The sequence below is a fragment of the Ovis aries genome, chromosome 1 (assembly GCF_016772045.2).
Source record: "Ovis aries strain OAR_USU_Benz2616 breed Rambouillet chromosome 1, ARS-UI_Ramb_v3.0, whole genome shotgun sequence".
Classification (NCBI taxonomy): Eukaryota; Metazoa; Chordata; class Mammalia; order Artiodactyla; family Bovidae; genus Ovis; species Ovis aries.
The window spans coordinates 92,710,301-92,724,148 of NC_056054.1; the positions used below are offsets into that span (position 1 = coordinate 92,710,301).

Consider the following 13,848-nt stretch of genomic DNA (forward strand, 5'->3'; position numbering starts at 1 on the left):
GAAGACCCTTGCGGGCAAGGGCAAGTCCTCTGTAGAGAAAAGGTGCAGAGTGCTTAGGCATCAGGACCTAGAATCAGAGGCTTCACTAAAGGCCCTGACTCAGGAAACTTCCTTCCTGGAGTCCCTGATCCTTCTGAAGTGAAGTGAAGTGAAGTGAAGTGGCTCAGTGGTGTCCGACTCTTTGCGACCCGTGGACTGTAGCCCACCAAGCTCCTCCGTCCATGGGAGAATACTGGAGTGGGTTGCCATTTCCTTCTCCAGGGGATCTTCCCGACCCAAGGATCGAAACCAGGTCTCCCACATTGCAGGCAGACGCTTTAACCTCTGCACCACCAGGGAAGCCCGATCGATCCTTCTGAAGTTGTAGTCATGTTGGTCTGTGTGTGATGCCTGCATTTTTCTGGATAGAGGATGCACAGCTTTCATCTATGTTGCAAGAGTTTTGTGACTAAACTGACCTAGGAAGACAGCCTTCCACCCCACCCCAAGCCTTACCCAAATTCTTCTTTTCCTCCACCATCTGTGCTTTCTGTGGGATGGGATCTCCTGGATCACCCTCCAAGATTTCTTGGGTTCTGTGCAGTCAGAGCTTGACGGGGGAAGCATGTCTGACCCATGACCCATACTGGCAAGGCAGAAATATCCCCAAAGTCAGATTCCCACTAAATGTGCATCATTAATTTAATAGTGTTCTGGGGGATTCATATGTCTTTGGAAATTCATTCCACCAACTCCTCTGGTGTTGAGCTTGGAGACGTGTTTCTTCAGTTCTTTCTTGAGCAAATTGAATGCTGAACCCCTACTCTACCTGATACCACAAGGGAGGAAGGCATGTGAGGAGAGAGAGAGGGAGAGACAGAGTCTCCCTTTATGGGTGAAGCCATGCCACCGCAATCAATGTGAAGGTCACCCACGGGGGCCAGACTTAGTGAGGCATAGGGATTCCTGCTCTGAGTACAGAGGTGGCCCTTGTTTCCCCAGTGGAGGGCACTTGAACAAGGGGAGGCTCTGCTTTGGCACTTGACACAGATCGATCTGAGGTCACCACTTCTTTCTGTTTTTGTCTTTGCCCCCATACCTAGGTTTACCCATTGACCTGAGAGGGATGAGGTAGGAAGAAAGCCTCAGGCTTGGAAGGGAGCTTCAGCTCTGATATGACCTCGTTATTTCCCAGCAAAGGCTTATCCACTTCAGTTGTTCAGATACAAACTGGTAGAGGAACACACCTAGGAGGTGAGTGTAAGTGACCAGAGCCACCATGAATGGCCCTTTCTGTAGACATGGCATCAGAGTAGGGTGGTCCATTAGGTAATGTACCAGTCAGTTAAACAAAGGAATTTCCAGACAATAGGACAAATTCGTTCATCAATCATGTCATGTATAAACTTGTTTGAAAGCGCCAGCCCTAAGCCTTACATAATCGCTGCCCAAGAATTCGGGGATGAAGTTGAAATTTTTAGAATAACAGAGTATTTGGTTGTTGAATGCAGACCTTTTGTATGTGTCCTTGTGATATCACCCAGAAGGATAAAAGGTTTTGGGGGCACTTGTGGTTCTTTTTTATGTAGAATGTAAAGACGGAGATTTAAAAGTGAACAGGATACAAGCCTGGATACCCCATTCCCCAAATTGTTGATCATATTCTGATGGCACATGTTGGTTTAATAAGCACTCCTTTCCGTCCCTGAATGTCCCTGAGTTTTAAGGATCTTGAGTAAATTATAACATGTAAATAACAAACACACATTCCAGAGATTGATCATTGAGCACCTACAATGTGCCAGGGGCTTCCCAGGTAGTTCAGTGGCAAAAAATTCACCTGCCGAGTAGGAGATTCAGGTTTGATCCCTGAGTCAGGAAGACCCCCTGGAGGAGGAAATGGCAACCCACTCTAGTATTCTTGCCTGGGAAATCCCATGGACAGAGGAGACTAGCAGACTACAGTCCATGGGGTCACAAAAGAGTCAGACACAATTTAGCGGCTGAACAACTTTGTGGGAGTCTGTGAGATGACCATGGTACCTGATCAAAGAGCTCGTGTTCTTGTGGCGGCTGCTTATTAGATCCTGGCTGTGCTCATCACCATCTCTCCTGGTCCTAGCACCAGGCCTGGCACACGGTAGGTGTTCAGCGAATGCTTTCTGAAGCCCACAATGCTCATAGCCATTCGCAGCTGTCAGTGCATCCACACTGCATTGGTTCCCAGCAGATTCCAGGTCAGACCGGCCTTGGCACACAGACACATAACCAGATGTCTCTTCTCTTGCTTCTTCCACTTTCAGGAGGATCCAAACAGAAACGACTTCCTCTTGGCCACTGAAATGAGGACCTTGAAGCCTGGACCAGCTACATTTATAGGAATCCAAACAGCTGAGAGGGCAGCAGGCAGAAGGAATGGTGCAGACAAGCAGAGGATAAGAATGTTTTCTGTACTAGATTTTCTCGAAAGCTTTTTATCCAGGGTATCAAAATAACCAGCAGCTGATGCGTTTGCTGCCTCGGAGGACAGATTGTGGAGTGCGCAGTAATTGTTGTTATTTCTGAGGATGCAGAAGCCTGCAGCCATCGAGTGCCTTGTCAACAGCAACACTCAGCCTAGCACAAAGCTCCTGTCTCTCCCTTGCTTCATTCCAGAAGGCCAGGACCAAGTGCATATGCTATTTAAAACACCAGGAGGCTCAGCAGTGATCTATCGGCACTGATGGAATCACCGGATCTGCTCTCAGTACGTGTGAAACGGAAATGTCCCAATTGCTGGAGGAAGTGATAGCTTCAGTTCAAAGATTTTTTTTTTCCTTCCTGCTGATCAGAGTGCAGAAACACTACAGAAGAGGAAACATCTCATAATGCTGAGTGAGATGACACAGTTATAGAAGCATGGAGATGATCGCTCCAGCCACCTTGCTTATGCAGGAGAGGATATGATTGCTCCAGCCACCTCGCTTATGCAGGAGGAGGACACGTTTCAGAAGAACAAGGGTGCAGACCAAGTACAGACAACCAGGGGCAGGACCAGAACTCAGGTCTCTTGACTTCTAGGCAAGTCTTCTTGATATTGCACTTTCTGGCTGAGGAAAAGACCTCCCGACCCTGGGTGGAGCGGGAGGCTGATAAAGGAGCAGAGAACATTGCAGCTGGGGGGCCCCTATCTCCTCTGGAGGACTGTGTCTACCTCTTCTTTGATATCTCCTTTCTTCCTCTCTGATCTCTTCACTTTCTCCATCTCCAAGGTCTCTTCCCTTTTGCTTGTGAGCACTCACTTGCCTTTTCTCTTTTAAAGAAACAACTGGCCCTTCTGCAGCAGAATCACTGGATTTCTCAACTTCCTTTTACTACCAAATTCCTCAGCAGAGTCATTGACACTCACCATTTCCTTGGCTCCTCTTAACTCCCTGCAGTCTGGTTCCCATCTCCTTGCCTTTCCCTTCCCCCTGCTGAACTGATAATTGTCTTTTTCAAGGTCACAGTTGCAATAAGCACCCCGCCACCAATATTATGATGGCAGCATTTATTGAGCACATCCTTGTTTCAGGCCTGGACCCAGGCCCGATCAGTAGCCATCACCCATTTGTAGATAAGGAAGCTGAAGACCTAGGAGGTACTTCTCTTGCTCTGCCTAAGTTAATGGTTGAGCAGAGATGTGACCCAAGCCTGTGGTGCTCTTGCTGTTAAACGCCGTGCCTCTTCCTCCTTTTGGCCAGGTTCAGCAGACTATGCCAGCCCTTGGCTTCTTCTCCAATGACCTCCAGCATCTAACATTTTCTTTTCCAGGCTCTTGTGACTACATCCTGGCTTGCCATCTAGCTCTCTAATTTCTCTGTCTGCCCTCGGAATGTAACTTGCCTCCCAAGGCTTAGTCCATGACTTTACTTTCTTTGCCATGCTCATTCTTGCAGGTGTCCCCTCCTTGTTTTATGATTCCACCCCCTGCTTCAACTCTGACCTCTCACACATGCCCCTCAGTCATTGACATTGAGTGTTGCTATATGCCAGGTGCTCCCCGGGTTCTTATTTTAGACCATATATACTGACACCGGCAAGGGCTCTGCTGCCATCCCCCCATCCCCCTCAGCACGTCCACCCAAAGTCTTTGTCCTTAACTCAAGCTGCAGCAACCCTGTGGATCTCATCCTTGGAACCAGTCAAGAGAGCCTAGCTGGACTCAGAGCAGTTCAGCTCTTCTCCATTGGGGGCACCGCAGCCCAGGAAAGCCACCAGCTTGCAACTAGGAAGATTTCATTTCTCTAAGGTGGGGAGAAATGAACCTTGGGAGAAAGATCTATCCCCTTTGAGACATAAGTATAATAACTTGTAGTTATAGAGTTAAATATATTAAATAAGTAATTTCTGAACACCTACGATGGGCCAGTCCTGTTTTAGGGGCCAGAGATTAAGCAAGTAAACAAAATAGCCTCTAGTTGTATGGAACTTAAATGCTAATAAGTTGTTTCACCCACTTGAGTTGTTGCTGTTGAGTCGTGTCTAAGTCGCATCTGACTCTTTGAGACACCATGAACTGCAGCCCTGCAGGCTCCTCTGTCCATGAAATTTCCCAGGCAAGAATGCTTGAGTGGGTTGCCATTTCCTTCTCCAGGGGGTCTTTTCAATCCAGGGATCAAACCCACATCTCCTGCATTGGCAGGTGGATTCTTTACCACTGAGCCACCTGGGAAGCCCTTATTAAATAGTTATTTAAGATACATTATATTCCAGGCTCATAAAAATAAAATTGTGACTTGGTTGAGCCTGATTTGGAAAGGAGCCTGAGACAGACACAGAAATCAGCCACGATGAAACAGGCAGTGACCTCTTTAGGTGCAAGTCACGCAAGTCTCCTAGGGGACTGGAGTCTCCCCTCTGCTCTCCTGAAGCAAACAGCTGTGAGACTCCAGCTTCCCAGAACAGTCCAGCTCTGTCCCCAGAAAGGCTTTCAGTGACCTGATGGCCACCACACAGAGCACCCAGATCTCATCCTCGCGGGGTGTTGTGTTCAGACCCCTCTGAGGCTCTCCCGCTCCCCACCCACGAGGGTGGGTCCGCGGTGCTCCTCAGGGGCCCCCACGCCACTGCTGCTGCACGGAAGTCTGCACCCAGGTCTTCAGTCCTCAGTCCCCACCAGCCCGGGTGTCAGGCATTTCTGTGGGGATCGCCGCAGAGACACTCTGGGGTAGCGCCCCCCAGAGTCTGTCTGTAGAGCGTTACAGCGGCTCTTTCCCGCCACGTGGTGCCATGTTGACAGGATCCGTGATGCTAAGGCACAGGCCGGGACCTCACGCCTTCTTTGTGGTGCTCCTGTGGAGGAGTCTGGGCTGGGTGGCTCTCTGTCACCTCAGTGGCCCAACTCAGTGCCCTTATTACAGTCCTGTTCTGGGGCAGGATCTGTGTTAGGGACAAGAAAACAGAGGTCAAGGAGAAGTGTTTCCTGCCGCATAGAAACTTGCTATCCTGTGGGAAAGGCGATGTGTAAACTGATAAGATACAGCCCAGGGAAAATATGGAAGCTCTGGGAATGAAGCATTTGACCCACTAGGAGCTTCAGAGTCTCTTCATTATCATCCATTGCCATAACATAAATTCTCTGTTCCTTAAAGCCCTTTGTCATCCAGCCTCTCACGCCTCTTCATCTCCCCCTCCTGCAGCTTCCTTTTCTTTCCTACAGCTCCAGACTCGGTGAACTTTTTTCCAGTTCATTTAATAAGCTGTGCTGGCATCTCCGGGCCCCATATTCCTTTTTCAGTGCTTCAAAAACCATCACTCCCCCAGTTCCATCTTGCCCCTTTCTATTCCTTTGAGAGTCACCTCTTGGAATCTTAGGCAATACTTCTAATGGGGTGCTTTCCTTGACCCCCTAAGCAAAGACTGAGTGCCCTTCCTAGGTACTTCTGAGGCACTCTGTATTGCACATGGCAAATGCCTGCTGCTGCTGCTGATGCTGCTAACTCACTTCAGTTGTGTCCGACTCTGTGCGACCCCGTAGATGGCAGTCCACCAGGCTCCCCCGTCCCTGGGATTCTCCAGGCAAGAATACTGGAGTGGGTTGCCATTTCCTTCTCCAATGTGTGAAAGTGAAAAGTGAAAGTGAAGTCGCTCAGTCGTGTCCGACTCTTATGCCTAAATGTATGTAAATGAACTTAGCTGAGTCATGAGTGAGAGCTAGGGAAGAATGTTGGGAAACACCTCATTGCAGACAGAGGGAAAACTTGAACTAAGGTGTGCAGGAACAGTGTGGTACGTCCAGGACACTGCAGCCAGTTCAGAATGAATGGGGCACCAAGTGGCAGGAGATGAAGCCGGAGGAGTCACAGGTGAGGTCAAGGAGGGCGTGGATCACCTGGGGGGTATAGTCATTCTCAAGCAAAATGGTCATCCATCAGTGTCATCTCTCATGAGGAGGGAAGGAGCTAGGGTGTTTACCCTCCAACCCCTATTCGAAGTTGTTTGAAGGCTATTTGGGGAGAGGGGAGAATAGTCCCCCACCACTAGTAGTCTGCCTCTTGTTCTCATCTGAACATGCTTCTGCAGCCAGAGAAAGCCCCCAAGTGCTTGTAGAAGAACGGCCATCAGATGCACCTGGATGGTGAGACCTGAGGCACGGGGGGCATCTTGGGGGGCACCCAATGTGTGTGCAGCACCAGTGCCTTGTGCTACCCACGCAGTGTTACCCTGATGCTCCAATGTCTTCCACTCTCTCCTCCCAGTTTGCTCTCCTTGGAGGGAAACATAAAGTTCACATACAAGTGAACAATGACAATGATGCCCTAAGCTGTTACTAGGAACTAAGGGTAGAGAGGAGACATGCTCAAAAGAAATGTAAAAGCAAGGTTGCCAGAATGTGGGAGTGGTTGGATGAGGGGATAAGGGAGAGAAAGGGGTCTCCTGGATGTCCCCTGGCTTCCTGATTTGCCTGATCAAATAAATGTTTCTGCCAACTATAGCAATGGTGTCAGTCTTGGAGCCTGTGGGTGGGCTAGGAAGCTGAAATCTTCAGTACAGGATTTGGGGAAGGAGGGACCTGTGGAACATTTAGGGGCATATGTACAACACAGAAGTCTGGAGGTCAGGAAAGATGTCAGGAAAGTGGCCATCTCTGCACACTGCACGCAGGCTGAAGGGAGCCAGAGGCATTATCTCAAAGTCTCTACTGAGAACCCCCCACCCTCCATTGTCATACTCTCATTTCTCTGCTGTTTTGGCACCAAAACAAACCCGGGGCATCTCTCAGAGGCCTGAACCCAGGGAAGGAGGCGCATGCTCCAGTACTCTCTGATTCTCTCCTGCCCCTTTCTGTAATGCTCATCCTACCCTTTGGGGTAGGCCCACGAAGAAGGGAAAATGAGGACCCTGGCCAGTGGTCTCCTGTCTGGCCTGTCTTTGCCCTGCCCACTCTCCTCTGCTGGCCCTGCTCTCCTCCTCCTTCCCTCAGCCAGTCTCCTCTCCAGAGCTCTCCCCACCTTAGGCCGATACTGAAACTCTGATCAAGAGCTCCAAGTCTGCTTTTGATATTTTAATGGAGCTTAAGGAATTCAGAAAGCTCCCCTACCCCTCCTTTTTGATTCTGAGAATGCTTGGCTTTCAAAACCATTGTCTTGCTGTGGACTCAAAAATCCTATTCTGGATGGAAAGCTGAATGTTGGTTTTTTCTTTCTCTTTGCATCCTGGCTGCAACAATCCCAAAAGTCTCCTATGAAAACCACTTGCCTCTGGAAGAACAGGGAGAAGTCGAATCCTGGGAGTGCAGAAGAAAGTATATGTGCCCTTCCTTGTTACAGCCATACAATAGGCAGTAGTCTACCACCCCCACTAAACTATAAAATCTTAGGAGCTGTCAGCCCAGTACTCCGCATAACACCTAGAGCATAGCAGAGCCTCAACAAATGCATATTAGTGAAGGAATCAGTTGAAATTCAGAGTTTAAATAACCAGATTGAGGTCACACACCTAGTTTGTGGGCTCCAAAATCCACGCCCTCCACCTTGCACCTTTTTGTTGTTCAGTCACTAAGTCATGTGACTTCGTGACTCTTTGTGACCCCATGGACTACTGCACACCGGGCCCCTGTCCCTCACCATCTCCTGGAATTTGCCCAAGTTCACGTGCATTGAATCAGTAATGCTATCCAACCACCTCATCCTCAGCCGCCCTCTTCTCCTTTGGCTTTCAGTTTTTCCCTGCATCAGCGTCTTTTCCATTGAGTCGGCTGTTCACTTCAGGTGGCCTAAGTATTGGAGTAATCCATTGCACCTTACTGACTAGTATTTTGGAAAATCCTTAAAGAAAACAAAACTTAAGTACTTAAAATCATTTTTGTCTGTCTGGTAGAAGCTAAGAACACTGTAGACCACTCAGGTGTGCTGGCTCATTTAACAGTTTAATTACACCGTAGCCCTGGTCATGCTCCCTTAGCCCACTCAGTCCCGGGCTGTATCCCTGTTAAGTGAGTGGCGGTGTGGGGGTGACAGGGAGTTCCTGTTGTGATGCTGAGATGCAGCAGGTGGGAACACACATCACCCTTGCTGGTCGCACCTTTATGACAAGAGTCTTGGCGGCAGCAGGACTTCACGTTTGCCCGACTGCGAGCCTGGCAAAACCTGCCTCCCTTTGGGGAACCAGCAATCACCCTTAGGTGTCCATTTCTACTCTCAGGAAATGGCCTGGGACAGTCACCAGCCCTGAGCTGAAATGGACTAAAATCCATTGGTTCTCTCAGGGGTAGCTGCATTCTAGTGGGCCACAGAGCTGACTCAGAACATGGCAGAGCTAACCTGTAAATTGGGTGAAGGGGATACTTGAGGGAACCCAGGATCTGGGGTGGGGGGAGCTGAGATAATTTCATATCTGTTCATGGAGATACTGTATAGGCATCCATGGGTCATGATTCTCTGGGCCTTTGCACATGCTCCTTCCTCTTCCTGGGACATTTTCCTGCTCTGAGTCACCTTCACTAAGCTGACCCTGCCTGTCTCCGAGGCCTCAGTGCAGACGTGACTTGGAGGCAGCCTGACTTCCCAGGTCTGGTGTAGGGTCCTTCTCTGTGGCCCCTCAGCCCCTCTGGCTGGGGCTCTGCAGCATCTGCACTGGATTATAAAGGCCTGTCTACCTGTCAGTCTCCCTTCTTTCTCTCCCAACAAGCTTCTCTCAGGAGGAGCAGGGGCCACGCCATCCTCAGTACCTAACACTCTGCCTGCACGCAGTAGGCACTCCATTTTTTATTGTTGTTTAACTGCTTGTTCACTGCATGCTCCTCAGTTCTTCATTTGCCTTTCCACGGGTGTAAGTGGAACATGCATCATCACAGTCTCTTTATTAGCTTATACGTTTCCCAAAGAGAAGCGTGCACACACACACACAAACACCTGGGCTTCAGAACCAGAAAGATCTGGGTTCACAATTCCAGTTCCTTCGCTTGTAACTTAAGACTCACATGTACACTAAGCCACTTCAGTGGTGTCAGACTCTGCGACCCTGTGGACCGTAGCCTTCCAGGCTCCTCTGTCCATGGGATTCTCTAGGGAAGGATGCTGGAGTGGGTTGACCTGCTCCCCTCCAAGGGGTCTTCCCGACCCAGGGGTCAACCCATGTCTCTTCTGTCCCCTAAGGCTCTGTTAGGTGGGTGCTCAATGCAGACTTGGGTCATCCCCCTCCTTCGCACCTGCAGGCACACACATTCCATGCAGACATGCCCCACACTCCTCCTACCTGCCCTGGCTGAGCTGGATGGATTGTAACAGTACGTGGGAGGCCAGGGGGAGGTTTGAGTGACCATCACAAAGTTAGAGAAAGAGGGGCTGCCGGATACTAGAGGACAAGAGGCCGGGCTGCAGACCGGAACTTCTCTTCTTCAGGGTTCCTGCTTCTCTGGGCAGCAGAACGTCCTCAGACTGTCTTTCCGCCCTCATTCTGCCAGCCTGCAGAGCTCTTTTACTTTTTTTTCCAGGATGGAGATTCATTTATTGGCATTCTAATTTTAAAAGTTCTCCATGTGCAGAGCTGACTTTGGTCTTCAGCAGGAGTTTATTTCTTCCTATTAGCATCACATTATACCGTCTCTGACAGATTAATCACAGCTATTGTTCTGTTTATTCTACACACTGGTTAATTTTACTTTCAAAATCTTGTTTTAAATAAGAAGGAAGTGCAGGAGGGGAAGGCGTTTCCCTGACAGACAGGCTTCTGCAGCCCTACTGAGCAGGTATACGTCCTGCTGCCTGCCAGGCCGTGTTTCCAGGAGTTCAAGTCCCAGCCCCAGGGAGAAAGTCAGTCCTGGGCTTACAGGATATCATGGGAGGACTGGGAAGACCTTAGTTGAAGCTGAGTTAGATAGTTCTCTAAGAAATTTTCTTTTTTGTCTTTTTGGGAAAGTAGCTTGTGTTTGTGTTGTATAGCATAAAGCATGTGATTGATGTTTGATAGAAGACTGTATTGGCATGAGGCTTGGGCCTGTGACCTTCAAAATTCCTTTATCTTAGGATGGAGTCCAGGCTACCTCAACCACTTACTACCGTTGTGACTTTGGGCAAGTTACTTAACCTCTCTGAGCATCAGACTCCTCGGAGGAGGGAGATGCCCTCTGGGGGAGGAAGATCTGGTGGGCGCAGGGGGAACACTGGGAGGTTTTAAACAAGACAATGGAGGGAAAGCACTTGGGATGTTCGCTGGCACAGGATGAGTGCTCAGTGAAGGGAATCATTTGATTCTGCAGACGCATTTCCTTCTATCCAGATGAAGCTGCGGTGACGAAGCAGGGAGACGCGGAGTGCACCAACTTGACTGTTGTTCAGAGAGCCCACCCTGGTTTGGAAAGAGTAACTTTGAAACCACAGAATCCAGAAACACATTGCAACCTCACCATTTAGCCTCAAGTTCTGGACCCAGAGCCAGATACCAAGCCGGTTTGGAGCAGCAAGTTCATTTTTAAAAATAAAATAAAATAAAGAAAGAAAAGCATTTTGTGGTGAGGGGAAAAATCCTTGCCCAAGAGGCCCGAGAAGAAAAGATCTTATGTGTGATGTCGTCCCTCTGGATTGAGATGAAATAAGGAGCTACTTTGCTACCAGGTTCTTAGGATGAGCAAAGAGCTGGTTTAAACTCTGCCTCTGATGTGTACGTTGGTCCAGGTAAATCTTCCTTAAGCCACCTGGTGTCAATACCAGTATCATACTGTCAGGCCTGATTGTGTGGTTAAGGTGATGAGAAGTCCTCCTGAACCCCCTTGGAAATGACTCTGTTGTCACAGAGGACTGGCAGTTGCTAAAGTTCTCTTATCCTTATGATGGAACCTAGGATCCATCAAGGCCTGGAGCAAAAAGTGGCAAAAGTGGGAAAAAGAAAAAAAAAATTAAAATCTCTATAGGGCAAAGCCATCATTCCTATTTGGAATTCTATATGAGGTCCCATCAGAATTGAGTTCAAGGGGTTATGTTGGAATCTTGTCATTTCAAAGATCAGGTCATTTCTGAGATCAGGTATTCAGCTTTTTTTTTTTTTTTTTTCCTGCATCATTGACAGATCTGAGTACACACCATACCAAACTGAATTTGGTAAAATTATTCCAAGAAATGGGCCACTGTTTGGGATCATTCATTACTGAGAAATCTTTATTGTGATGGGACTTAAATACTGTTCTTTAATAACAGCTAGGGTCTGTTGAGGGGAAATAAAGGTATAAATGGGGGTAAAAACTGAAGACAGCACATATGGCATTGTCATTAGTGGAATTTAGAAAGCACTTAATATATGAAACAGGCCATGTGTCCGGGAGCAGCACACAATGTCACATTGTTCCAAGTGTGGCTTTAGTGATCTTTCCAAACTTCTTGCATGTGTGCAGGGAAAGACAAAATTGGTTTGCTTGGAAGAAAGGGAAGTTTACCCAGGCCGTCAAGTGCACTATTCGTAGATCGCTCAACAGAAGAATGAGGCACAAATTATGCCTTTTTATGGGGACATTTCTTTTCCAACAAAAGCAAAATCATTGGAAACACTGTCTTAGTTAGCCTTATTTTTATAGGCTTTGATATACTTTTCGGCACTTTTGTATAATACAGATATTCATTTAAACTTCAGAAGGAAAAGTTAACATGATTTCAGTTTATTCTACACATTTTTTCAATACTGGGACCTGATAAACATTACAAACTGTCCCTTGACTGCCAGTGGCTCTGAGAGTTGCTATTTGGCCTCTAAAGCTGTGAATCTCTTTTGCCATGTTTTTCTTTTGGGGGTTATTCTTTACTTTCTTCTTAGAAGCAGAGATTCTGGTCCAAACCTGCTTGTTGACTCTCACCACTCTGCCACACGTGGGAAATGGCAGATTTCACTAACTACCTAAAAAGGTGGTTTGGCTTCCTTAGACCCTGGACTGAGTCTAAGGCAGAAGTCACCAAAAATGGCCATGGTCCAAGATTTGCCGAAGTCAGAGAAGAGTTTCAGTGGTAATGGTTTCAAATAGCTGTTTTAAAAGGTACAACTAATAATAAAAATCGAATAAAAATTATAGTCAGGCACTTTGCAGATTTAAAGCCTGACATAAAAATGCAGCATCAAATGATTCTAGTTAGCATGCCAGGATGCAATGTGCCAGGATACCAAGAGGAGTGTTGGCACTGTCTGTTTTTAGCTGTGCCCGACCCAGGGGGAGCCGTGCAAAGAATGCTTTGTAGGAAGAGTGGCACAAAGCTGGCAGGGCAGGAAAGCACTGAACAAGACAGAGGGAAGGAGGGACTTGAATGTGCCCCATGCTTGCTAACTGTCAGACACACTCACAGGCAGAGTTGAACAGGAGGTATTCTTTTCAGTTCCTTTTAATACTTTTTCTTCTCAGGTATGGGCTTTGCTTCAGGACCTGTAAAGTCAAGGTTAATGTGACGGAAGATTCTCAACCTTGAAGGGGGATACTCTTGAGTCCTGCTCAGGACTGGTCCACACAGAATAGTGAAGGAGTCACTGCCTCTCCTCCCTGCATCCCTCCAAAGTGCATGCACAGCTAGAAGCCCTCTACGCAGCCTGGACGAGAGGCAGGGGAGAAAGCAATGAGCTATGAGTCAGGAGTCCTTCTCTTCGGGTCTCGGCTGGATTCTAATTTTCTACATGACCTTGGGAAAGATCATTTACCTCTTTGGACCTCTGTTTTTTTCAAATGAAATAAGAGGCTTGGACTAGATGATTTCAAGGGTGTCTTTAGAGTTGCTAAAATAAATCAGTCCACATTGAAGAACCTCTCTAATGGACATTTTCATTTTGAAATAAACTGCCTAGAAAGGGCAATGCTTATCCAAGAAGAATGACTCTTTAATAGTGAAATTTCAGGCATCTGCCTGCCAAAAGAAAAATAGAGTTCTTTTTTGAAACGTGTGTGTATGTGTTGCATGAAGGCGTTGGTTTGGAGGGTTGAGGGCTTTTTTGTCCTTCTAGTTGACCATACCATAAACCTTGGGGTCATCTCCCACTTTCTCTCTGCTAGTATCCAATTCATTAGCAAATTCTGATGGTTCAGTTGCATGTATCTGGAATCTGATCACTTTTTGTTATTTCCAATATTACTGAGGATTGATTGACCACATCTGCATCTCTCATCTGGTGATGCAATACTCCCTTAACTGCTTTCTCTGATTCCAACCTGTCTCTGAATATCAGCCGCTGCCAGACTGATCCTGCCAGAACAGGTCTTCCCTCTTGGAATCTGTACTCGTCAGTTTGGGCTAGATTATGCTGAGGTAACAAACAACACCAAAATCTGAGTGGCTTAATCCAAGAAAGCTTACTTCTTATTCCAAGTTTCTATCTGAAAGTGACCACATCACCTCTGCTCCCATTCTGTTGACTGAGCAAGGCACATAGCCACACACAGCT

The 13,848-nt window shown here is 47.6% G+C and overlaps 1 long non-coding RNA gene across 1 annotated transcript in view; it reads left to right on the forward strand.

Moving 5' to 3' along the window:
• LOC114113172 (uncharacterized) overlaps window positions 1–13,213 on the forward strand; it is a 262,429-nt gene extending 249,216 nt beyond the window's left edge. Inside the window, exons 5-6 of the long non-coding RNA XR_003588207.3 lie at window positions 2,283–11,114; window positions 12,821–13,213. This is a non-coding gene — a long non-coding RNA (uncharacterized LOC114113172). The remainder of the gene's footprint in view (window positions 1–2,282; window positions 11,115–12,820) is intronic.
• Window positions 13,214–13,848: the final 635 nt, after the last annotated feature.